Source organism: Aulostomus chinensis, chromosome 17 (assembly GCF_037954235.1).
Source record: "Aulostomus chinensis isolate RoL2024-O1b breed Wild chromosome 17, RoL_Achi_v1.0, whole genome shotgun sequence".
Taxonomy (NCBI): Eukaryota; Metazoa; Chordata; class Actinopteri; order Syngnathiformes; family Aulostomidae; genus Aulostomus; species Aulostomus chinensis.
Window position 1 is genome coordinate 16,860,939 of NC_141336.1, and position 26,233 is coordinate 16,887,171.

The window sequence follows — 26,233 nt, forward strand, 5'->3', positions numbered from 1 at the left end:
AAACGAATGAATGAGTGTCCACACGCAGATCACAGTGGAATACTGTGTTTAGTTTAGTTTATTTTATTTACAGTTTTTTTGGTGGATTGAATAAAAGCTTAAATCTGCTCTTAAAATGACCATTGATTATGAACCACTCTGCTTTGCTGTCTGATTAACCTTCACTGGTGTCTTACTATGAGTGGATTTTCTGGCTCTTATTTCATATCTCACTGGTAGACAAAGTTCAGGCGAAGGCGTCTTCGAGCATTTTCATGCAACTTTGTCTTGAATGGCTCCTCATCATGAATGGCGAGTTCTGCGCCACATGGAAATCAATGCTGCCATTTTCAAAATTTGTCGCAAGTCACGTTTCTGTGAAATGTACTTGGGACGTGTCATGAAAAAGGGAATGCAAGAAAGGCATAATTCCGTCAAAGGAGTCTGGATTAAATAAACCACCTACTGAAGGTGTGTAGTCGCCAGAAGGTTGCAGGACTGGCAACTTCATGAATGGTTGAAACTAACAGAGGAGAAGAAGACGTTGTCTTGACCATTTTGAAAAGAAGGGGAAGTTTGAAAGAATTTCTTTTAGCTAGGCAAGTTGTTGTTGATGCCATCTAGCATCGGTCATGTTGCAAGCGGTTGAAAGGATATTTGATAAAGACAGCAGCAGTGGAGAAAGCTGGTCAGATTCAATATGTTAGAGCGTATTTGTCTTTGAAAAAAGGCAACAAAAAACTAAAGGAGACATGAGAAAAGGTTTTCTCGAAAGGTGGTCAAAGTCATTCAGGTCATGTTAACTCTGAAGTGTTGTGTCGTAGGCAACTGAACTTGTTTCCTTGAAGATGTTTCACCTTTCATTCGAGAGTCTCCCTCAGTTCCAAGTAACTGGTCGGGAGGGAAACAAGTCCAGTTGCCTACCGCACAGCCCTTGCCTCACTGCCACACTTCAAAATGCACATTGAGCGAAAATGATGGGTCATCCACAGGGTTTTAAGGAATATCTGGCTTCTATATTGTAGTTGCAATTGTTTGTTTTTTCTCACGTCAAATGAAGTAAATGAACTAAAACGTTGCTGACAAGCCACGCCATTGTTAAGGTCAGTGTGTCTGCCATGTTGTGTCAGTTGTAACAGCAGACTGTTAGCTGTCGCGTTAGATGGTTTCTACCCTTTCATCCGACCAGAAAACCACTTTTAGTCTCGTAACTAACCTATTCGCACTTGTTATTCCTTGTTCCTTTCCTTCCCTTTTAATACCAACACCTCTTCTTGCCTCCTTTTCCAGAAAACTGTTTAACAACGATGGCCCCTGCTGACCCCGACACAACCTCACTGTCTTTCTCTGAGGAGTTAATGACCAGAAGGCCTCATCTCTCTATTGACCCTTTGCCCATACTGAGGTGAATTATGGCACCTGAGCAGTGGTCTAATGCGGCAGGTCCTGACACTGAGACATCAGTCCAGAAGGGCCGGTCCAGGCAGCCTAATGATGCGGACAGGGGTAAATGACGGGCGATGTTGAAGTGAGACGGAGAAGGAAAGAGAGAGAGTGAGTGGAATAGAGTTTATTAAGGCTGATTGCCTCATCATGGTCGAGGGAAGATGAGCAGAAATACTATGGAGTTCATTTCTCCAGGGTAACTGCTTGACTTCATCCCAGACATTTATCAATGAATTGATTATGGACTTGAAAAGATAGTGAATGCGATAGTTAGCAAATACTGACTGATGTGACATCTTTATTGCTGATTATTCACATTCTGTTCATTGATAGAATGTCTTTGGACAGTTACTTTTCATTATATACAAAGACAGCTATTTTAAAGTCTCATTGTAAGATATTTTTGAATTAGAAATATATTATCCAAAGCCAAAGAATGTTGGTGAGCTGTGTTTTTTTTATTTTTTTTTTATTTTGAAGGCTCCCATCCCTCTCCTCCCTCAATCATGAACAGCATGCAAACTGTGATTTTCCTCTGGAGTCTGGACACATTCTGCCTCCTGCTGTCAGTGTAGAGGAGACCAATCTTCCCCTCACCACTACTAGCCCCTCCTCTTCTCTCCTCCTTCTCCCTATTACCCCCACCCCTCCTTTCCCTGGCCTGAGACACAGAGGACATGTGATGACAGGGGTATCAGCACAGGTAACGGCAATCCCCTCTCCTGCCATTTTGTTCCCACTGGCTCTGAGTTGATACATTCCTTCCCAGTCCTTCTCAGTCCACCCCCCAACAATCTGCTTTCTCAGGAGCCACATTCCTACCCATCAAGAGCTCCCTCGTCCAGCCTTACAGGGGTCTGGTTACACTGGACAAGAGAGGGAGAAAAGACCGTGTGAATTATTCTCTCTAATCCTTCATCTCTTCGTCCAGTCATCCAGATTAGTCATTGAATCTTCATCTGACCCTTTCTTCCCCTTTATCTGTTCTTCACCATTTTACTGTTGAAGCCAGTTGTCTTTTACCACCTAATTATCATATTAGCAGTAATATTTGTCTTCGAATGATAAACCCTCTGTAACTTTTTCACACAATACCATTTCGGTGCCCTGCAGCTATTTGAGCCATGTTGTTGGACTGTTTTTCCCCTCCAGACTTCCTGTATGCTACAATGTTGTATTCCTGAACCAGGAGCAAAGCTGGTGCTCTCACCCAAAGAAACGAATGTCTGCATTTAATGGTATTGTTCATCCTTTAGCATAAATTACATGGAATAATATTTGAATAACGTATGAAGCTGTGTGGATAAGTCCCAGGCCATTCAGGTAATTCTCCATTAATCTGCCATTAAGTAATATAACGAATAATGATGAGCCTGAAGGCCAAGTGGAATTTAGAGCTCTGTGTTTAGATGCGTTACTTTGCGCCTCTGTTCTTGACTAAGTGAACTGTAAAATTTGCAAAATATATGCTAATATGGTATAAAATGTAAACAAGTTTATTGAGGAGCCGTGTGTAAAACTTCATATTGAAGGCTGGTGGTTAACTATGGTAACTAGTTTTCATTGAGACAAAATTAGCCATTGTTTTTTCGGCTAAAATGTACTGTAGAGCTTCGTGCTAGCTTCCTTTAGCCTGGTTGGAGAAAAAGATGGAGTTTTATAGCTGGCTTGCTGTTTGCTGTCTTTTATGTCTGCTTTCCTCTCAGTAACGGGATGTCATTTCTAAACCAATATTGAGTTGCTTGTCCAGTCAAATGAATAAACTCAAAGTCACCTGAAAGCAATGCACACGGCCATGCTGTTGGTGATGCTATCACTTAGTTTTTTTCAATGTTAAATAAATGTTAAATGTATCATTTGCTGAATCTTGACCAATGTGGTACTAAAAGCAAATGAGTTTACTCATGAATCACGTGTGCAAAACCTCAAATAGCAGAGTGATTGTAAATATTGTAATTTGGACAAAGTTACCCCCTTGTTGTGTATGCTAACGTGTAGCACCTATTGAAACAAATCGCTGACTTGACAGCAAAATAGAAATATATGTGGGTTGTTGATTTCCTCACTTCCAAGTACTTGTAAACTTCCTCAATGTCAGCTTTTATTTGACTACCTCTTTTCATTGTGACGTGAATATTTACCTGCCGAAATTTAGAGAAATTAGCCAAAGGCGCTAAACAGGCTGTAGCCTAACTGGACTCCGTCCTGTAGGTAGAGATGTTTATGGATGTATCTTTGTGAACAGCTGTTTTCTAACATCCCTGAGCAACGCAAACTGCTGTCAACTTTGCAATTCTTGGGTCGGTTGAACACAGTCAGTCCAGCATCCCCTGTGTTTACTCCATAGTGCTCTTAACCTGCCAAAACTACTGACTTGGTGAGCCAGCTGTCAATCAGGGCAGCACTGGTCCATCCTGGCCCTTATGTGGTTTCTGTTAGGAGGAAGATAAAATATATTTAAACAAGTTGTAACTTGAAGCACCCCAACACCAACTTTTTCCCACTTTAAAGTTGTTTGGAGCACAATATTCTACACTAAAATGTCTATCCAATAGAATAGTTCAACGAAAGTCCTCCTGTCAACAGGGGGCATGCATCACACATGGCGAGGGGTATACGTGTCTACAGCTGTCCTGAAGTTTTATTCAACTTACATTTCTTCCTTATTCTCCAATCCTTTCCAATATTACAGCCATCCACCATATCCCATCACCCAGGGCTATATTAGCGACAGCCTGACAGATGGTATTAAACAAGAAAGCTAAAATCCGATTCTTACATCCCCATGAGTGTTCACTTTGCTCAAGTTCTCATAACCAGAGGAAGACAAGGGCTCAAGAAGTCTAATTTTACAGAGATTTCAGAAGCCAGGTGCTCAGACCTTATATCTTTATATTCAATGTTTCAGACACAATCTCCTCCACACCCTCTTCTGGTTATGAAGTAACCTCTGCCAAATATGTTGGCTTTTCTCCCTTGGCTAATCTCACATCATCACATCAGGCCTGTTGTATTGATTTCTGGGGAAAGTAGTCCTAAATTGCTCTTCCTTTGTCAATCTGGGGCTTGTTACCAGGCAACAGAATGACCCAACTCTCTTAAACCCATACAACCCTACACACACACACACACACACACACACACACACACACACACACACACACGCATTTCAGTACTCTTGACACAGCCAAAAATGCGATCTGAGAGTACCTTTCCTCCCTCTAATGTGGATTATGAGACGAAGTTGGTGACAAATATGTTTAAGCGCATGCAAACCCTAAATCTGCATTTTCATTGAAGGTATAAAATGACTCCATGTGAAAGTCCGTGAAACGTGAACTTTTACTTCAGTTGACTGTTTGTAAAGTTTCATTTAAAGAATAAAAATCAGCGATGTCTGCTGAAGTGATCAAATTGAGCTACTGCAGTAAAAGCGGAGGGCAGTCCTTCTAAACTGAGTCAGTTTAATAATAGACATAGACCACAGCACTAAAGAGCCTGGCTTGTTAGTAAGGCAGAAAGCATACTCAGCCTTAATGAAGGCACTTCGTCACACTACCCTCTCCTTCGGGAAGCGCATCTCATCCGCTCCATGAACACAGAGGTGTCCCTCACGCACCCTCCTCCACCCTTCTCCAATCCCAAGGTGCCCCACACACTAGTGCTTCACCCATCTCCGGGGTTCTCTCACACAGGAGCCAGCATATAGCCTGGGGAGAGTGGGTGGGGTCCTTCACACTGGGGAAGCACCTCTAATGGTCCTGCCATATGTAGACAAGTGAGCATCTTTAACCTGAACATGCAGGCACCGACTTCAAGGCCAGAGAAACGGGCTCTCTGAGTTGATCGGCATAAACCAAACCTTTCAGACGTTTCCGGTTTTTGGTGCTTTTTCTCAAATGTGGTGATTTTAGCATCATAAAATCATCAAATTCTAATTGAGTAAATTGACGTTTATTCTGGGACACTACTACGTCAGCTCAAGATACAGAAACGTGACGTAGTGATTTGTCATTCTTTTTTATGTCCTAGTTAGAAAGAGGAGTGATCTTGCTCAGCGTAGCCTGACTCAGTCTTGTTCAAAGTCTCATTTGCTCAATCACCCCTCCAGTGCAGCCTGCCTCAGTCTGATTCAATCGCTTCTTACTCATCTATTGGTCATCCTGGGCGAGGGATCCCTCCTCCTCCGTGGTTCTCCCTGAGGTTTCTGCATTTTTTTCCCTTTTTAAGTGGGATTTTTTTTTTTTTTTTTTTTTTTTTTAAGAGGGTGTTCTTATCCAGATTAAGGGTGTGAGGATAGAAGATGCTGCATCTTGTACGGGTTGTAAAGCACCTCTCTTGCCATGCATGAAGGGCACCCACCTATCATGGTGGTAATCCCACAGCAGAGGACTCAAACGTGAGGGGCAGTTTTAAGTAGAACGGCAAAAGTCAGATTCCATGTCGGTAGATATTGGCCACTAAAAAAAACAGTCATTGAAAATCACGAATTCAGTCACTTTCATCGTCTCCCACGAGCCAAATGTACTCTGTATCCTAATTTAGATTGTGTGGGTACTGACTTTGTGGCATTTTGATGAATGATGAAAATAATAGGGTATTTTCAGTTGGAAAACAGTGTGTGGTGTGCAATAATTTAATCACAGGAATGCAGAGCTTGAGGCCATTTGGTTAAATGTTGTGTTTCACATTAAAAGTGATGACTGTCAAGTTAAATATCTGTAAAGAATTCTCACTAAGATGAATCGTCACTGGCTTTCTCTTTTTTGATAGATTGGTAAAATATTCAAATGCAATTATTCAAATAAAATTCTTCGTATTAATCACATTTGGACAATGCTCTTCTCATTTTTCATTTGTCAGCGCTCAAATCCCTCAATGTAAAGTGGAACCTCATTTGAGTAATTTCTGCCTAATTCAAGTATTCAATCTGAAATGCAGTAGATAGATGGACGCACGCGAGAACGGACGGATACACACGCACACATACATACATTCGCAACCTCAGAGGGGTGGAACAGCGTCAGTCAGTAGTTGTTGGGAGGGAAAGGGGGGGATTAGATTGCGGACCACCTGCTTCTGTCACCTGGGACATATCTCACATGATTGAGCCAAATGCTGGAGATTGGACACACATGACAAACTCCACGATGCTAGGCTGGATAAGAATGTGGGTTTTTTTTTGGGGGGGGGGGGGGTGGCTGGAAATGTGCACGTGTTGTGTACATCTGTGTGTGTGCTCCCTTCTCTTCTGCACTATCTTCCTCAACGTCTCAACGCCAATAAGTTACTCTAAACAACTGATAGATAGGGATTGAGGTTTTAATGAGAAAAAGACTGACAGAAACGGAAATGAAACACTGGTTGCCCATACAAATTGCTGCAATAACCATATCTACATTAAAGCTTCGTAATAACTTATACAGCAGTGCTTTATTGAGGTGAGGAGTGGGGAAAAAAAGAGGGAAATAAACGCCTGTGTGCACTGTTTCTGAATTAATATCTCATTATGGTTCCACATCATCATTTTGGTCTCATTTTAAAAAGGCAGAGGATTACACACTAATTACATATTGCATGGTGGGGAATGTCTCCGCTGGTGATGAATAAAAGTCCAACTGTTCACAAGGAAGTGTCTCACCAAAGAGGAGAGGCTGCTCTTTATCAATCAAGTTCTGGTAAATGAATGAATTCGAGTACTACCTCTTGATCTCAGTCATATCTCTGGGTTTGTCGCTATCTCTGCTAGCATGTTTGTTTGCTTTATTGAAAACATAAAGCCTTCCTGTGATGTTTCTCTGAGCTCATCCGACGAGCGTGACTGACATCGTATCTTGAGTTTCCATCATCATTTTGTCAAACTTGAAACTAATTTCCTCTCTGTGTTCATTAAAAGAGTTCTCTATTCATACACACTCACCAACTCCCTCATGCCATAAGGGCTTTATCTCCCATTTCCCTGCACATATTCAAAACACAAAACTGGGGGAAAAAAAGAATAGAAATCCTTCACTATCACATCTTTTCACTGATGAAATTGGCTCCTCTTAGAAATGATTCCAAATGTGACTGTGTTGATGTGTGTGTGTGTGTGTGTGTGTGTGTGTGTGTGTGTGTGTGTGTGTGTGTGTGTGTGTGTGTGTGTGTGTGTGTGTGTGTGTGTGCGCGCCTGCATGGCGGGGAGGCTGCAGTGATAGCCTGAGGCTGTGCTCCTCTCTATGTATCTGATCCAGGCCTAATGAAGCTGAAAGCCTGGCAGTTGTGAGGAGCATCTGCAGAGCCACAGAGTGATGGGCATCTCATTCTGCTGCAGTGTCCCAGGGGGTCTCACACATCTGAGGACCCAGCCCGCTGTTTGCACAGTGACTCTGTGCCCCCGTGTACCCATGCTGTGGAAGGTCATGCCACATATGCCGCAAATGCCATCTGGAAGGGCTGCTTGACTGCCACAGAGGCTACTCATGCCACCCTGGACTGGTGATGTAACCGGCTGAGGGGCTGACCAAATACATGTTTTGGAAATTAAGACTGCCATCAGCATGCATACCTTCACATGAGCTCAGTTGTGGTCAGTCAAACTAGATTTCTCTGCTATTGTTATGACAACATAGATAGTTCTCTAATATCCCAAAAATGAAAATGACACTGTTAAAATAAATTTTACAAAGACATAAGAGTGTTTGGAGGGGTGTGTAATAGTTTAATTGACTGAAGATGGAATTATCAGCGCTCCGTTAAAGGTAGAATGCATAACTTTTGGCTCCCCCTTTTGGAATTGAGTGTAACTGCAACACTGCAGATGGAAGTTGTACTTAGGAATTTACCAGTGACCCACTCGTGTGTGTATATTCTGTCAGCCGACGTAAACTACATTTTTTAAGTTGGTGCGGAGGTGTTTTTTGTCATAAGAGTGATATAACAGTAACCTTTTTTCTCAAAATGTTTGAGTAAAACCACTAGCTTGCTAACTAGCTTGCTAACGAGCTTGCTAACGAGCTTGCTAACTAGCTTGCTAACGTCACACATTCACAGCTCTAGAAAATCCCTAGGCTTGTATTCAGAAGTACTTACAAAATAGTTCCCACTACTGAAAAGCACTGCAAAAGTAAAAGCTTCATAGGATATTCCCAATATTTTACAAATACCAACGTGTTCAAGTACTAGTAACATTACATTCATGTCTGCCCTCAGTCAGTTTCTTCTTTAAGTGCCCCTAAGTAGAAAAAAAGCATCATTTATTATCCATGTGTGTCCTCGCTGTCTGTTCTTCTTTTTGCTGCTTAAATCCTTCATCTGAATGCTGTTTTTTTCTTTTATCATCAGCATCCAATCCAGAAACCCTCCATTGACCCTCAAAATCTGTAATGCAGAGAGATTAAGCTACGTGGTGGACATTAGCTTAATTAGCATCCTTTAAAATTCTTTAGCAAGGGGTTTGATGTACATATACGTAAAAGTTGTGTACTACAGTTAAGATTGTATATATGTATGTATGTATATACACGTATACATGTGTGTGTATATACATACACATATATATGTATATTTGCGTGTGTGTGTATATATATATGTGTTGTTGGATTTCCATGCACATTTGTGTATGGAAGCTGCAACTGCTTTATTTAATCTTTCTTGGTGGTACTTTATGCGATCATTTCCATGATCTGGAGATGATTAAATTACAGGTATTGATATGACAAGTGAGTCCCATGTAACAGGGTCTGGCTTGCTATACTCCATACATCTAAATATAGATTTAATAACTGTGGCTGTTTTTCCATCAGTGGTCTGGAATGCTTATAGTGCAATCTGCAGCTCTCTCACCCTTTCAAACTGTGCATATAAAGATCAAAATACATGTCTCAGAAGCAAAGGAAGTACTTTCTCTTATTGTGAGCTCCGTCTGTAATGAGGAGAACACAGAAGACTGAATGTCTGACCATTTGCTTTTTAAGCTACATTAACCACGGAGCCACAGGATAACCGTGGTATAGGAAGAGAAAAAAAAATTAAAAAAGAGCCACCCCTAACCAGTGGTGTACTTTTGGCAAAATGGCTACCTGACAGCCCTCTTTGTTTTTTCTGTTTAGAAATCTATCAACAAAAGCTGTGTTTGAAGCAATTCCCTGCAGTGTTCTTATGATCATCTGCATTGCCACAGTTATCAGTACTCATGTTTCCTCAGAGGCACGAGCAGAAACACAAGTGACCTTAATAAGATGATGGCAGGTTATTGGAAGAGAAAAGAAGGTTCTTTCAACCAAAACAGACAGGCATCACACAGGCTAAGCTGTATTGGCTCCATCTTGACACAAATACTTCACTGTGACTGTTGTGTCACACTGCTTTAAAATCTGTGTGTCGCTCACTCAATTCTCATGTCAATTAGCTTAGATTATCTCAAAGGAAATCAAATTACCACTTCGATGTGAAGGTATTATTTATCAAAATATGCTTGCAACAACTTCATAAACCTGCCTCGTCTCTTCTTTCAACCGCCCTATCCCTGCGGTCTCTCTGCTCAGTCTGCCATCGGTTCCGTTCACCTCCCATGTGGCATCCATGGGGTATATTGAATGTGTCTGACCCACTGTCTTTTATGGAGCATCTTCCAGTGGTTCCTAATTACCTCTGGTTTTATGGTCAGACCTGTGTCATCCCCCTCCCGCTCAATTTGTTCCTGTGAAATATAGCTTGGCCTTGGGTTCAAGTAGGGGAGAAAACACAGTGCATTGATTAATCAAGGCATGCAGGTTCAACCTCCTGTTCTCAGAGAAGTCAATTCAATGACATGTTTTCACCTGGGGCACATTCCACTAGTTTCAAGTTGTGTCCTCTCCTTAATTAATTCCTATTTCCTCTTCTTCTTTTTCTTCCTTGAAGTACCTGAATATGTTAAAGCAGTTCAATCTTTATAAAAGCTATGAACTGGATTATGTAAGCAGGTGATTTGGTAATGCGGTTTGCTTTGCTTGTTCTGGGGTGTGGGCTGCATACTATGTGAGTGAGTGAGTGAGTGAGTGAGAGCGGACTCATAAAAGGGGAGGGATATCAGAAACCTGACACTGGCCCCAGAACTGTAGGACAGATGATGTTTCATCAGAGTCTGGAAGCAATTCACTGAGAGAAAGACCCAGGCTTCAAATGCCGTAAACAGTCTGTGAACACAATATGTTTTGCCATAGATGCGGAAATTACAGACCGGCTTGATGTTCATCTGATGCTAACCTCAAAACTGCTTTGCATTGTTGTTTTGTTGCATTCAGAAATTGCTACCACAATGTTGTAGAAGCTAAAGAATCCGCACATTTTATTTTGGGAAAAAAATAAACCGAAAACATTTTGCAACCGCTCCACTGCTCTCATTTTGTAGCCTTGTTTGTGATTCAAGGAGGATCACGATCGAATAAAAACAAAAGTGATGTGCTCCAACTGTTGGTAAAAACAGCCAATTTAAATGGCTATTGTCTATAAAATTATAAAGCTAAACATTTGAGGGAGCAATTTTATTCTGCAAGGTTATCTAACTGCCTTTGATATCTCCTCAGTCTGGTTTATTAGGGAAGTATCTGGCTTACCATGAGCAGTGAAACAATTACAAAGACAATTTCACGGGGAGGGTTTCTATAATCGTGAATGCATGCTGGGAGCCCATATCAGAGTAAGTTTCATTTGGACTGAAGAGAATTCATTTGTACTTTATAACTCACAATACAGCCATTAGCAACTGCACTCAATCACAGATTCTTAGACGAGGGGAGGGGGGGAAAAAAAAGTGAAAATGTGAAAACAACATGCAAATTAAAGATTTGGAGCTGAAGCAAATTAAACAACTTAAATTATTTATCCAATGCACATTAAGTACTGCCTTTAAGAGTACGTTATTGAGTCTTCTGAAGATTCTTGTTGCAGGGGTGGAAGTGGATAGCTGCTGAAAACTCAGGTCAGCTTTTGATTGCTCCTCCAGCCAGTGGCACCTTAAAACCAATTGCAAGTACCCAGGTAGTGCAGCTGTCTTAAACTTTGCCTACAAAGATGGGGGCTGCTGGTTCTGTTCCCTGTGTTGTGTATAGCTTTGTTGGGCGTCCGTACAGTTTGCAGGATGAGAGTTTGTGCTCTGGTCCCTGCACTCGAGCCTCCTCTGGTTGGTCTGGTTACGTCTTCTGGTTGTGGGCGAACTGGGAAAATTGTCTGATCCTTCCATATGCTACATTCTCCTTTTGCTACATCGCTACGTGAGACGTAATGTAGCTGAAGCACGTGGTCGTCCAGGGTGCTCCCAAAAATGGGAGCGAAGGGGGCCAACTGCTTGGTGGGGTGTCATACATGTTTCAGATGGATGACGCCTATCAGACTTGGAAAGGAGTTAATCCGAGAGAGTGAAACACTGGTGTCAAACCTCCACTGGCTTGAGGCTGTATCATATTCGTTGGAAATGTTTCGGGAGTAACCCTGAGGAAAAATCTGGAGTCAGAGTCCCTCAGGCAGTTCATTGCTATGTTCGACTTTCTTCCAGCAGCTCATGAAAGACTACTAATGCCGTACAACAACAGCCCTGACTCATCAGAAAATGGAGAGAGGGTAACTGAGGTGAGCATCCTCCCTCTGAACTCCATCTATTTGCGAAATCTTCGTCACATCTAGCAGGGCGCAGTTGGCAATGCTGAGCTCTGACCCACACTGCCTGCCCCAGTATCTTATACCCTTGATGGTCCGCGTTTGTTCAGCAAAGGGTTGCCGGATCCCCAAGGACCTTTGCTGAGGATAATTGGCAACTGGAAGGAGATGAACAATCGGTTTCCACCACTGCTTCTAAGATGACTTGAGGAAGGTCCTGGAGATTGATATCAAATCGTGGGGAGCTCTTTTAGCTGAGTGCACGAGGTTGAGGAGCACCTTCGACTGGCGTAGAACTTCTCAGTCATAAGCGATTTAGTCCTAGAGGGGTGGACGGATATGACAAACATACTCATCCTTGATTTACGGCTTAAGGGTTAAGTCTCTGCATCTTCTATTATAAACAACACCCTTAATATTCTTCCAGAGCAACCGAAAAAAAAAAAAAACCAACAACCCACCACTAATGTTTCTCAATCCTATAATCCCAAGCTTTATTTGAATTTAGCATGCCTGAATTAAATACATCTTAAGTTGCTGTTTTTAGGCAGAGAAACTGGATCCGGCCGACACCAGGCCACTTACAGTAATCTCTATTATGCATGCTTACATCAGGCTGTAGTGTTGTTTTGATGAAAACATAATAAGTCATAATGAATGGAAATGAATGTATGTTTGCGGGATCAAAATAGCACATAATTATACCATTACCCCTGACGATACAGGTATGCCCCCATCTAACACCACAAACATCAAGGTCTCTCCAGCAAATATTTCCTTGAGGTTAGTTTGTAAACAAATTAAATTAATTAAAGGGGGTACGGCTGGTGGTAAACAGCGACATGCCTTGCGTGTTGCTTGTCATAAGGCGATGAATTATCCCCGCTGATGTAAATATACTGCAATTCAACAGAATGTCATGGCAAGAGATTCTTACATTAAAAGGTAGATCAGATCATCACGGCGGATGGATTGTATCTTGCCTCAGGTTTGAGTTTATCAGTCTGTTAATGATGAATGTACAACACCATGGTAGATATGGCTATCAGGGCTAAAAAATGAGATGGTATCTGCACCCATAGGACCCACCACAATTAGTTTCAGCCGGATCAGAAGGTGCTGGCATAATGACCCGATTCTGGCAGCTTATTCTACTCCGGATTTCTAATCATGGCAGCTCCTGGCATCTTTCTCTGTCTCTCTCCATTTTTCTCTACCCCTCTGATCTGGGGTTATGAATTAATGAAATAATAAAGACTAATGTGAATGTTGTGGGCCGAGTGACCACTCACATGTGGCTCTCTTGCTTTAGCGAGTACAATTACACAGTAAGTTTGATCGGCGGTGATAGACAAAACAGCAGGGGCTCATAAATATGGATGGAGAGTCTGAGAAAATAAATTAACAGGGCCTGGCCTCTCGGCTGCCCCACTTAGACTGTCAATTACCGACCTGACAGGAGCCTCGTGAAAGAGCCACACAAGGATGACACACACGCACACACACACACACACACACACACACACACACACACACACACACACACACACGCACAGTCATTAAACTGTGCATTTGAGACCATTCTGAAGCCCATACAGCAGTCACCTGCTTCATTATCAGCAGACAGAGTTCATGCTTTATGACATGTATCAAGAGCTTACTGTTATTGAGCAGTGTCATCTGCTGCACAAAACCTAGTGCATGAGTTTGTTAAAAAAAAATTTAAAAAAAATGCAAAAGACAAAAAGTCCCAACAAATAAAATCCCTGAAAGAAGGGCTGTTGCTTAATTCTTGGACATTTTAGGGTCCAAGGGACAAAAAGGACAAACATCTCCTCAAAACAGAGACATTGAGTGGGGGTCACAACTAAAACATGTTTGTTCTAATAAATGTTGACAGCCATTTGAATTATGTATTCTGAGAAGATGAACACATTTTAAGAGGGCAAAGAGAGGGAGGACAAAAAGGCATGGACTGGAGACACTTTTTGGAACATGTTTTGTGTTCTGTGTGAAAGGGTCAGCCCTCCAGGTTTGATACCAGACGAAAGATGTAAAAAGTCTGGCTTAGGGCCAATAGTTGGGGATATTACTGCTTGCATAAACTGCTATTATGATTTAATGTGATGCATTGTTGCCCTTGTTTAGTATTGCTTATATTAATTTCCTCTACGATATCACATATTTATTGGATCTCTGGTACCATATAGTTACTTTTATAAAAGGCACAAGGGGAGATATAGATTTCCCCTTCAATAATAGCTGCTGAAATAATCTAGAAGCAATAACAATTCATTCAGCCGATGTTCCACTTTTATAAGGAGACATGATGTCTGTATAGAATATCCAGAGTCGACACTGACAAGAGCGTTAGAGGGAATTTAGCACACCAAGTCAATGTTCGACGTCCTCTTACATTTCTGAAAGAACAATCTTGTATACCTCAGGGGTTGGATTATGGTTGCAAGTCCAGCAAGGAGAAAAAAAATACCACTTCTAGCTATTGCAAATAAGAAAATAATTTGCTTCTAAGTGTTTGAATAATTAATATCACCAGTTTCCTTTGAGGAAGTTTTCTGAATAAGCATGTGTGAACAAACGAGCCACCAGAGTATTGCTCACCATCCAAAGGAACTCATCTCAACTCTCAGCATCAAACAAATGGAAACTTTTAATCTTGTTTAGGATACGTTTGTGCCTATGTGAGGTAGGAGAGAAGCAAAACTCATGTTTATACATAAAGATTTGAATTAAAGACACAGTGTGAGACCAAGAGCATCAGGGGACAGATCAACGGATTAAGAGAAGAAAATGTCTTAATCTACATTATGATAAATTCTGCCTTTAATCGAGAACTGACAGCAAGGATTGACACAGCCAGAAGGGAGCTGCTCCACAACATCATAGCTGTTGGTATCATATTCAGAGATGATTCACATTGCAAACAGAAATGAGAGAACTGGAAGAACGTGACAAGCACATCCAATACCCCAGCTGGAAGAGTGCTTGATCAGAAATAAAACTGAGCACGGAGCTCCCATTTACAAAAGTTAGAGCATTATGTGAGTTCTTGAGCTCGAGGCGCTTCCTCAGACTGCATCTTAGATGTACAGTTATCCAGAAAACGTCAGAGGAAAGTCCTGCAACTCATAGGCTTCACCCCCCCCCCCCCATGACCCTTAACAGGATAAGCAGAAGAAAATGAATGGATGGATGGATGGGTAATTGGTGGGTTTTGAAAAAAATTACCAGTTTGGATCACAATGAGCATCAAGTATTTTGATGGAAATGGGAATCTAGGGCTGCAGCTGCATGTTATCGAAAAAGATTTCGTCTCAGTAGCTGAGAAACTGCAGCAACTGTCAAAACCCTCCTCTCTATTTAGCAAAGCCTCCAACATTTGCAATTGCATTCCCCTCACTGTTACCTCCACCTCCATATATGGATTTCCTCCTTTATGACGTAATTCCTACTTCCGTGTAGTTATATTTACTGTGGCCACTAGATGGCATCTGTCCCTTTTGCATGATTATAGGTCGGGTTTACCACTTGCATTCATTATCTGTTTGAAAGAGACTCCATGGTTTTTACTTCTCTTCTACTATTATCAATAATGGCCTAAATAACAAAAATAAAGATTGCAAAATATTCCTGTCATGTTTGTTTTACCAGCTGATCGAAGGCTTCAGAGTGCTGATTTTGTTCTGAACAAGACTGAAATAATTTTCTGACATAAATCATCATCAAAATACTGACGACAGATTCAAACAAGTACCTCACAGACATGGAAATGATTTAATTTCCATCCTGGTGCGTTCAGTGATCGGCAGACAATTCTGTGTTGCTGTGAGGCTTTTGTTGTCACAGAGGGGGAGAGAGGGAGAGGGAGAGAAAGAGAGGGAGAGAGCGAGAAAGAGAGGGAGAGAGAATCAGTGCCTGCCAATAGAAAAGAAAGCATTAGAGATGGATTGAAAAGCTGAAACGCTCTGCCAATTCTCCATGATCATTAACTCATTGACAATTTTGTCAGCAAATTATGCATAGTATGCGTCAGGTTTCCAGGCAATTTCCTTGTGAGCCATCAAGTTGTTTACCCACCATTATTCATTCGTTTGGCCGTTTTTGGGTTGTTTTTTTTTTTGGGGGGGGGGGGGGTGCTGCTAAAAGAAAGACACTCAAACATGTTATCCTTTGACCACCTTCACTTTCACCCTGTGTTGTAGCTCTTGGAAAGAGTTTGCCGAAGTCAATTTTGCTACCAAAGACTATTAGTCTGGAAGACAGTGACGTTGATGATGTGTGGTATTGATTGTGCCAACTAGAATAAGTTGCCATAACGGAATCATATCGACCTGAATCATTGATGCTGTACAGTATGTTTGTCTGCCCTGTGGACAAATTCAATTGTATTGATGAAAGCATGTAAGGAGGATCAAGTGCATACCTATACAATACTGCATGTGGGAAGAATAGATGAGTGCTATAAAGCTGATTAATCAAGTTAAAGGTCTTATATCTGTAAAGCAAGCCGTGAAAATACAAAATCACTCGCAGCTGCCTCGGTTTCTATGTTGAAATAAGATAACCTATAGTCGTTAGGGTTGGAATTTACATAACCTCATTGACTCATTGCCCACTTCTACCCAGGTGAGCCTTTCAGATGAGTGGGAGAGTGTAGCCATGTTGCTGGAAAACATCCAGGAAAAGTGCATTATTCATGGATGCAGGGCGTCGAACAAATCACTGCCCAGCCGTCCAAAAGAGAAAAATGTTACAGATAAGTGGATGGATTTTATTGTAGGAGACTTGCCTCGACCTGCTCTAAGTCTGACTGAGTGCGTACAAAACCAGAGGTATTAGGATGCTGGAGTGGTATCTAGATTAATAGTGAAGAAGGGGTCCATTCCAGTGAGTCAGGCTTCCTCCAAGCAGGGAAAAGTGAGTGAAACATTTTACTATAATGTAGATTGCTCCCTCAATAGATGGATTTGTTTTTGCCAGTGGTTAGCTGTAAGCACCTAGTATCTTATAACGCCAAAGCAAATACTAGTGATGCACTCACAGAATATCTCGTCCTTGAAAAGCGTGGCCAGCAGCTGTAGGAGGTGAAAGCTGGTGGTGCTCTCCAGAACGGCTGCATGCGTGGCAGCTTCACTTGTCTTGAAGTGCTGATTTTCTCTGGTATCCGCACTCAAACTAATGGACGGCAACAAAAAATAATATGATTCACAAAGCAGATGTGGTCAGAAACCAAAAGTACAGGCCAGACATGATGACTGATCCATTGAGGTCGAATCATGGATGTCAGCGTAACTCTGTAAGAGCTGTCCCTATCTGGTTCATCCCTCATATGCACGCACAGTCAAGAGGATCTTCTTTCACCTCCACAAGTTTGCACCTGCAGTATGCAGGCACCACATGAACTGAACTTTAACCCAACACTATTTACCTCTGCTACTGCCGGTGGAACAGAGGACTGTGATACATATTTTACAAGAAAAAATAAACAATGCAGTCCTTTCAGCAAGGGCAATTTTGTGCCTTTCACTCCATTCCAACCTGATCCGTACGTATGTCCGTATCTTTGCCATTAAATCACCTGGTGAATTACCGAAGAGAGCATTTCCCTGATGAACAGTTACTTCTGCAGTAAAACAGGGCTGTGAAGCAGGGATTGAAAAGAGGGCCCTCGAAACAACGGGGCTTTAGTAGATGCACATAAACGGCGCAGATATAACTGTAGGTTTTATAAAATGGAACCACCACTCTTTTCTAACATTTCACTGATAAAAATCCCTTTTAATAAAGCCATAACATAATAATTTGCAAACTGATACATCATTATGCTGTCCTTATATGAATATGAATAAACGCCCCCCTGCATGTTTGAAGTAGTGGGCAGATGGACATATTTTAGAAGCTGTAACTAAAGGATAGATCAGTGCTTAATCTGGTTGTAGTGTTTTTCTTCTTTCACCCAGAATCATTCCAAGAAACAAGAGCAGATTTGAAATGCATCCAAATCTAATTAAAACACTCAATTCAAAGAACTGCTGCTTTTTTTTTTCTTTTTTTTTTGACAGTTCGATTGGAGGGATGAGAGGCATGGCGAGGGAGGTTCTATACTGTATCCATTTCACAGGAGGCTCCATGCGGGGTTGTGCTTTAGTGGGGTGCCTTTTGTTGTTACTGGAGACAGATAGGCCTCGCTGATAAATGTGAAAATGTGTCAAAACTCAGGAGGGAAGCCGGGGAAGTACCAGAGGTAAATTTGGCCTACTTGGGCATCATTACAGCAATTGTGTGACTGTCAGTAAGTTCACCCACATCGTAACCTACTGTATTTTTCCTGATAGGCAGCACTGCCTGTCTGTAGTACACTACATTTAAACATTTTCTGTGGAGTTGTGAAAAGTGAACTTGATAATTTTTTCACCAAAATTAATGTGAGCGTATATAGAAAATAAAAAATTAAAAAAAGCGGAGTTGCCAGTTTTCGTCAATGTAATTTGAAGCGCATTTTCAAAGGTTGATGAAAAAAGAACAATTCAGAACTCTACCAATTTGGAAAAAAAAAAAGTCCTTAACTTGGGTTTGGTGCTTTTTGCCTTTTTCCCAAGAGGAAATGTGCAAAACAGGGGGAAAAAAAGCTTTTTTGGCTGCGTTGGAGCATATGAAACATCTCTTCCCACATATCCACTCACGTTGTCTCTGAGCAGCTTGCAACATGTCTAGTACAAGCTGGTACTTACACCGCTTACAACTTGTCCAACCTTCCTCAACACCCCGCTTCTTTTTTTGCAGAGAGACACATTAGATGGGTCTTTTTCTTCTGCTACGGTTTACTACAGCCATGCGTCACATTGCCTTCACTGCCCTCTTCTGGTGGCATTATTTAGCGAATGTTCTTTCCTCTGAGTTTGTGCCCTGGTTTGTTTGAAATGTAGTGGTTGGGGTGTTTGCAGTGGGCATGAATCATGCCGGAACAAGACGTAAATACACACATCTATCATGATGTCATGTTTACATCACAGCCAACTGGAGGTGGAGCTAATAAATACCTGTAACTTTGTCATTTGATACACAATATTCATGAATGAATGTGGACGGTACCCTTCTCTCTAAAAAGTCAGAAGTTAACTGAGGGCGTATTATTTAACCTTAAAGTAGACTTATACGCCTTTCACACTGAAACACGCATGTCTATGCGGGTTTGTGTGCCCGCGTTTGCTCGGCATTCGGGCGCATTCAAGCTTCCAGCAGACGTGCGTCTGAGCTCCCGCTGTGAGAGCTGCGTGCCAGTTTTTCTCTCTCGTACGTCATCGCGCTGACAACATCATCATTACACATAAAAGTGCGCCAGAACACTGTGAGGCAAAGAAACAACATCATGGACATCATCAAGTCGAATGTTAGCATTGTTGCGTTGTTGTTGCGTGCATTGCAATTTTGTCTCTTTTGCTAAGCTTGAGCTTGTTGATGAGCTGCCTGGTGGTCCGGTCAAACCCGCGCTCCCTCAAAATGCCGGTGATGTTCCCATAAATCACAGTGTCCCGGACGGTTCCAGAAATCTGCTGCCGGATCTCCTCTTCACCGTGGATGGCGAGCAGCTTGCGGGCTTCACGATCTTGCCAGTGCGCTGCCATGATAGATAAAAAAGATGTGAAGATCGCGATACGTGTTTTTTTACAAACACGGTCGCAGTTCACGTTAGGGTTCCCGATTTGGTGGCAGTTCCCTAGCATGACGTAAATTAATTCACGTAAGATCGTACACATGTAAATTGTTTGGAAAAAAAGGAGTGAAATCGCTGCCTTCCAGAAGAATGAACAGGAAGACTGATCTTATGGCAGAGGGACAAAACTTTATCGAGAGGTGAGTGAGCAGCTCTCACAGCCCTGCCCAATTTTTAATTAAAAAAAAATAAATTCTGGAGCTTCCACAATGACAGCCTGACGGGCAGCACAGTGATGAAATCAGAATGCAACAGGAAGGTAGATCCACATCAACGGGTCATGTCATGGGAAACCTGAAACAACGCAGGGTGCCTTTTTCACACTGTAGGTGAGCCAGGCAGAGCCGAGGCAAGCCACTAAACACCCGGGTTGCTTGGAGGGTCGGTGGACGCGGGTCGAAATGCCGAGGCGACCCTTTCAGAGCGCCCAAACACCCGTGTTCATCCATGTTTTTGGTGCAGTGTGAAAGGGGCTTTACTGAATTTTATTTTTTGGTTCTTGTTGACTTGTTTTTTTTCCTCTCTAAACTGAAATACTGTCATAATCACTGATGAATTATTCTGGCTCAGCAAATCATAAAGCAATTTGAAAGAGCAGCTTGACTCACATGGACAGGATTTCACTCTGCTGGACCAATGGCAAAATGTAAAAAAAAACAAAAACAAATTTGGGCTTGCTTCATACCCTATCAACACTCTTTAGAGCCTTGTCTGTGCTTTAAACCTATCGGATCTCTGCAATCTCTAACTCTGCCCGGCGACAGGCCCTCCCAGGCCCCTGTTCTCTCTTCCCAGTCTGGCCCCTGTAGTCCCAGACCTTGCAGCCCACTGTCCCACTCCCTGAAACCTCCCTCTCCCACAGCAGCAGCAGCCGCCGCAGTGCTGTTAGCATTGTTAATGGCTATTGTTATGAATGAGGACCTCTGCTCCTCTTTCTTCATTGGCAGGCCCCGGGCAGGCAGATGGATAGGCTGCTACTTCTTCTTTGCTATCAGGACAGCCCAGACACTGGACCCAGGACTGGCGGAACAAAGTAGGAGGAATGATGCCCCAGTGGGGAGAGAAGGGTGAGAGGGACCAGAAAGGCAGAGAGGAGAGCAGAGGGAGGAGGGTGACAGTTAAAAAAAAAAAAGCAGAATAGGAGGGGGGCAAGAGACAAGGGTGAGGGAGCAAGGGAGCAATAGAAGGGGAGCGGGTCTCTCCTCCCCTGAATACATTTGCAGCTCCATTGTGAAGGGTGTAAGAGAGGAGTGTGGCTGCTGTCTGTGGCAGAGGCCTATATTCTCAGCAGCCTGTGGTGAAGAAGAAGATGGTGTGTGTGTGTGTGTGTGTGTGTGGGGGGGGGGGGGGTAAGGGGCACACACTGCCCCGTTACCGGCCCCCTGCTGTACCCCTCCAACCTCCCTCTCCAGCACCCCTGCCTGGTGATGAATGGTGGTAGTTGCTGAAAGTGAAGCCTGCTGGTGAGCCTTGGCTCAGGCTGGGGGAGGCAAGGGGAGACTGCTTGAAAGATCACGGGGACAGATTCAGCAAAAGGCAGCGGTTCAGTCGCCCGTACACTTCACCGAGATGGCAGACCCGCTGGTTGGCACACCACCACAGAAACCGATAAGAGGCACACACACACACACACACACACACACACACACACACACACACACACACACACACACACACACAAAGGTGGAGCCTAAAACTCATGCCCAAAAAGAGTCTTTCTTCCCATCAAAACGGACCAGTCCAACCCACCAAGGCCCATTTTGGTTCATTGAATTCTCCTCGACGCAAGAAATAAATTGCAGTCCGTCCTTCAGTAGGTAAACACTCAATATTTTTTAGAACTCCTCTTTAAACTTGATCAGGATCTCACCTCCATAAACTACTTATTGTGGTCAGAAATGTCAGCCAAGACATCTGCCGCAACCGCAAAAATGGAACCATGCTAATTGCTCCGCTCAAATAATGAAGGTACCATTTGCTGACTTCATCAGAAAAGGGAAAACAAATAAATAACTAAATAAATGAAAGCCCCATAGATACGTGGCTTTTTTCCAAGCACGTAAGAAAATCAAAAGTGTCAAACAACACTGTTCCTTGCAACCTTTTCCTAATGAGATGAGAGTACATCTTTCTCCAAACCTTTGCTGAATTTGAGAAAAGTAGGAGGAGAGATGGGGAGAGAGAGCCTGGGGGCTACCCTCTGTCCCGGCTCCCCCAGCCTCTCTCTCTGGATCCCAGCCATCTGCCACAGCTGCTGCCTGGCTTTAACTGCCACTCTAATTGACAATGAACCCAGAGCCCTGTGATAATTGTGGCTGCTTGGTGACTTGGGCAGGTAATGCCTCCCTTTCAGGATTTATCAGGCCCCATCTGTTCCTCGTAGTGCTATATGTGGCAGAAAAGGCCCCCTACCCAACCATCAGCACTCTACTACTTCAACCCCCCCCCCCATCCATCCCTCAATCAGACCCCCCCTCCTCTGCCTTCACTCACAGTCGTGTCCTGTCTTCATGTGCATTGTCATAGCCAACCAATATCCTGCTCCCTAACGGCTCTTCCGTCTCCTCCTCCAGTTGCTGAGCAAATATTGGGCTTTTTTTGTGTGTGCGCGTGTTTGTGTGTTTGTGTGAGGGGATGCTTATTAGAGAGTAGCTCCATGGCCTCAGGGGTAGACACACCCCCACCAGAGGGGCGCGGCTCCAAGGCTAGGATTGTTTGTCCAATCATTAACGAAAAATAAAAGAGTCCTCGCAGTTGCTCCAAACTCCTCCTGTCCCTCTGCTCCATAGAAGTCAGGAACAACTTGAAGAAGTGTGTGTGTGTGTGTGTGTGTGTGTGTGTGTGTGTGTGTGTGTGTGTGGCACATCCCTTGATTAGAAAGTACCCATCTTGCCTCATGTGGAACGGGGGAAGAGTTGGGATCTCTGCAGTGTTAGCAGGTGTTGCATCCAACAGTGTTAGATTATTATTGTACTCCATCTTGATCAAGTCCCCCAATCTTCTGAACTGTCACCGTCAACAACGTCGCACGTTTAGCATGTCAGAAACTGTAATGCTGATGTATTGATAGATAATTCTCCTATCATTCTTTATGTAAATAATTGACAATTCCAATATGCGGCGAGTGAATGTGTTTTAGCCGCATTCTCAACAGCCGTTCTTCAGATGCTTTGTGAAATGAATTGATGTAAACAGCCTTTTTTTTTTCCTTTCTGAACACAAGCAAAAAAAGTGATAATAATAATTATATATATATTTTTTTATATATAACACTTAAATATGATCTAAAGATGCACACAGGAAGCACACATCAGTACGGTCACAGGAAGCTGTGCCAATTGCTGTTTTCTTTTGCCAGATCAATGTCAGATACTGGCGGATAACTGGAAAATATGTCAGCTTTACTTTCCAGAAATGGACAGATCTTGGCCATGTGCTTGCCTAATTGTGGGCAGTGTTTTACCATCTGTTAGGACGAGATAGAATTTTCAGACAGAGTGATCAGATATGGTACACATTTACAATCATTATCCTAAAACGGAGAATATGTATTTATTTATTTCCGGCGTGATTTGGCGCTATATCTCGAGAGGTTTACAGCTCAATTGGGAGTTGAAACACACACAAAAAAATTGATAACAAGAATGCTTCAGTGGGTTTGTGATTATTAAGTCATAACTGTGTATTTGTTCCCCAACTCGCAGCAGGAAACTAACATTGTAGTTGTTGTTTTAATTATTGCTTAAATTAACAGTAATTGTATTTCACGGAATATCACTGTGTGTAAACTCTGCATAAAAGAACATGTTTTTTGTTGTTGTTGTGTTTTTAACAAACCATTAAATGCACAAATTTATTCACACAAATAAAACCCAGCCATCTGTAATTTAGCATTATTTCAGTGCATTAGGAACAGAACATTTAACTCCACGCTGTAATTTTAGGCTTTGAATCAGAGCTTGGATGAAAAGGCACTCTGAACAGGAGTGCCTTGTGGACACAGGATATCACAGAAAAGTGGGGAAATGTCATGTGAAGAGTTTTATGAATATGAAACGGGCCTAAATTGAGATGCGGAATAGCATACCATCATTTGTAACTCATAGAGAAATTAGAATTGGAAAAATGGACGTGATATAAAAGCACTGATATGATATTGTGAGTCTCCCACTGTGGTCAAGATTACCACACGCTTTCTTCTTTGACATTTAATAAACTATATGAGCCCTGATTTACCTGCGCGCCTCTTTCTAATACCTCATCACATCCACCAGCAGATTTCAGGATTTTCAAGAGTAAAGCAGCTCTATAGGCCATAAAAGCCTCCACCCACTAGATTCAGCAGGTATGCAATAGCAAAACAGCAAGATTTCAGTCTCTCTTACACACTCATGGACACACATGCACACACACACACACACATGCTCTCTCTCTCTCTCTCTCTCTCTCTCTCTCTCTCTCTCTCTCTCTCTCTCTCTCTCTCTCTCTCTCTCTCTCACAAATGCATCCTGCTGACATACCCACCACTCCTAATCCCTCCTCATCATGGCTGCCTGAGCCCCCAGGGTTTCAGTCAATTGGTGTGTATCTACCACAGGATAAGATGCTGCTGTGTTGCCTCCTCAGGTGCAGGTGTGTGAGTGTGTATGTGTGTGTGTGTGTGTGAGTGTGTATGTGTGTGTGTGTGTGTGTGTGAGTGTGTATGTGCGGCGGTATAAAATGCGGTTGAATGATTTGAAACAGGAATTAGCAGGCTAAGTAGCATACTAACCTTCAAAGTGCTCACCTGCAACTTAATACCTCTTGTGGTCAATTGATTTTAGAGGCATCAGTGATGTAATGGTTGGGGTGTATATGTTAGTTTGTGAGCATGAGCATGATGCGCGCACTCATATTGAGCTTTATTATTATTTTTCACAAGATTTCTTCATATACATGTGAAGAAAAACCTATTTTGAATGAATAAAAGTGAAAGTCTGGAAGGCAGGACGAGACTTTGTGTTGGACAAGTCTCATTAAACAGAGAAAAACAAGCCTCCTCACTAAAATAAGTGAGGACAAAGGCAATGACATGATCTTAATCAAAATGACAAGAACATTAAAAATGTAACATTGCTCAACACGGGCAAAGATAAGAATCGATTTGGGCTGCTACTGATGGTTATCACCATTAATTATTGAATCAGTTCTCCATTATCATATTATCATATAAGCACACGGCTGCATCCTTCAGGGGGCGATGACAGGAACATGCCTCTTTGCGCTAATGTACACTTAAGAGTCCTCCGCTACTCTTCTACATACTGCCCCTAAGCTGAATTCACACTTCACAACCTCGACATGTAAACACAACATGCTCATTTTTATTTCTTATCTCAGCCGCTGCTCCTCTTTGTGAAGATGCCGGGGATTCGGACACTAGCGGTGTGATACTCAGACCTCCAGCTCTTTCCTGTAATAACCACAGAATCCCGGGTGTTGTGATCTTGTGAGCCTTTGGCCCATCAGAAACATCATGTCCCTCTAGGTGCATTAATCCGTCAGGCAGGGGCTTCGGCGCTGAGGGCTGAGGCCTAGACTATCTTCCTGTATTGGCCTCCCAGGATGGCCCTGCTTAGGCAGAGGAGCTCCCCACTGACCCCCAGGGCTAGAGAGGCTCCCAGATTAGCAGCGCTCTCTGTACTTTGTATCTGTCACAGGCCAGTGCTGTGGGGATGGAAGGATCTGGATTAGCTCAGGGGAGACGAGAGCTATTCTACATTCACACACAGCTAAGAGGGGAATCAGGATTCTGGTCACTGCCCGCTGAGAGATGGGGTGGAGATGAGAGGTTTGGAGGTATTGCGCGCGTGTGTATGTGTGTGCATGCCAGTCCAAGGATGTCTGAAGTAGATTTAAAATCAAGATTAAAAAATGTAATCATATAAGGCTTGAGAGATATACTTGAGTTACTGCAGGGTCTTGATTCACTAGATGCTGCTGGTAACCCAGGGTGTGCACCAGGATCGGATGTTATTTCACACACAACCTGAAGACCAAATTCATCACAAAACAGTCCAAGTGAAGCCAGCCTGATCACGTCTTAAACCTGCATTGTCTCTCTGCTCCAGAAGTTCTTTGGAATAAAAAACATGAGAAAAAAATAACTGCAACTCTCACTTGAGTTATTACATAAGTGAACATTTTTCTGCTGAGTTTATCATCTCAGTTCTTAGTTTTGAGTCTTCTCCAGCTCAGAATGTTTATTCTGCAAATTGTGGTCCAGTTTAGAGTCAAACTCAGGAGGCTAAGATGTTCCCCCATCTAGTCCTTTTTTTTTTTTTGTATTTGAAAAAACAGGTCAAGTCTGTGACAAACAGTGCAATTAACTCATTCACATACATCTATCATTAGTAGAGTAATAAATGTAATAAATTAATTACAAATAGCAAGTTGCTTAGTTGTAGAAAGTCATGC

General features: G+C 42.6%; 1 long non-coding RNA gene across 5 annotated transcripts in view; it reads left to right on the forward strand.

Annotated features, from left to right (window-relative positions):
- The window catches only part of LOC147246527 (uncharacterized), a 326,594-nt gene that overhangs the window by 100,360 nt on the left and 200,001 nt on the right, over positions 1-26,233 (forward strand). The window contains exon 4 of one of the 5 annotated variants that reach the window (XR_015109777.1): positions 1,270-1,533. The exons of the other annotated variants lie outside the window; for them this stretch is intronic. This is a non-coding gene — a long non-coding RNA (uncharacterized LOC147246527). The remainder of the gene's footprint in view (positions 1-1,269; positions 1,534-26,233) is intronic. 5 annotated transcript variants of the gene reach the window in all.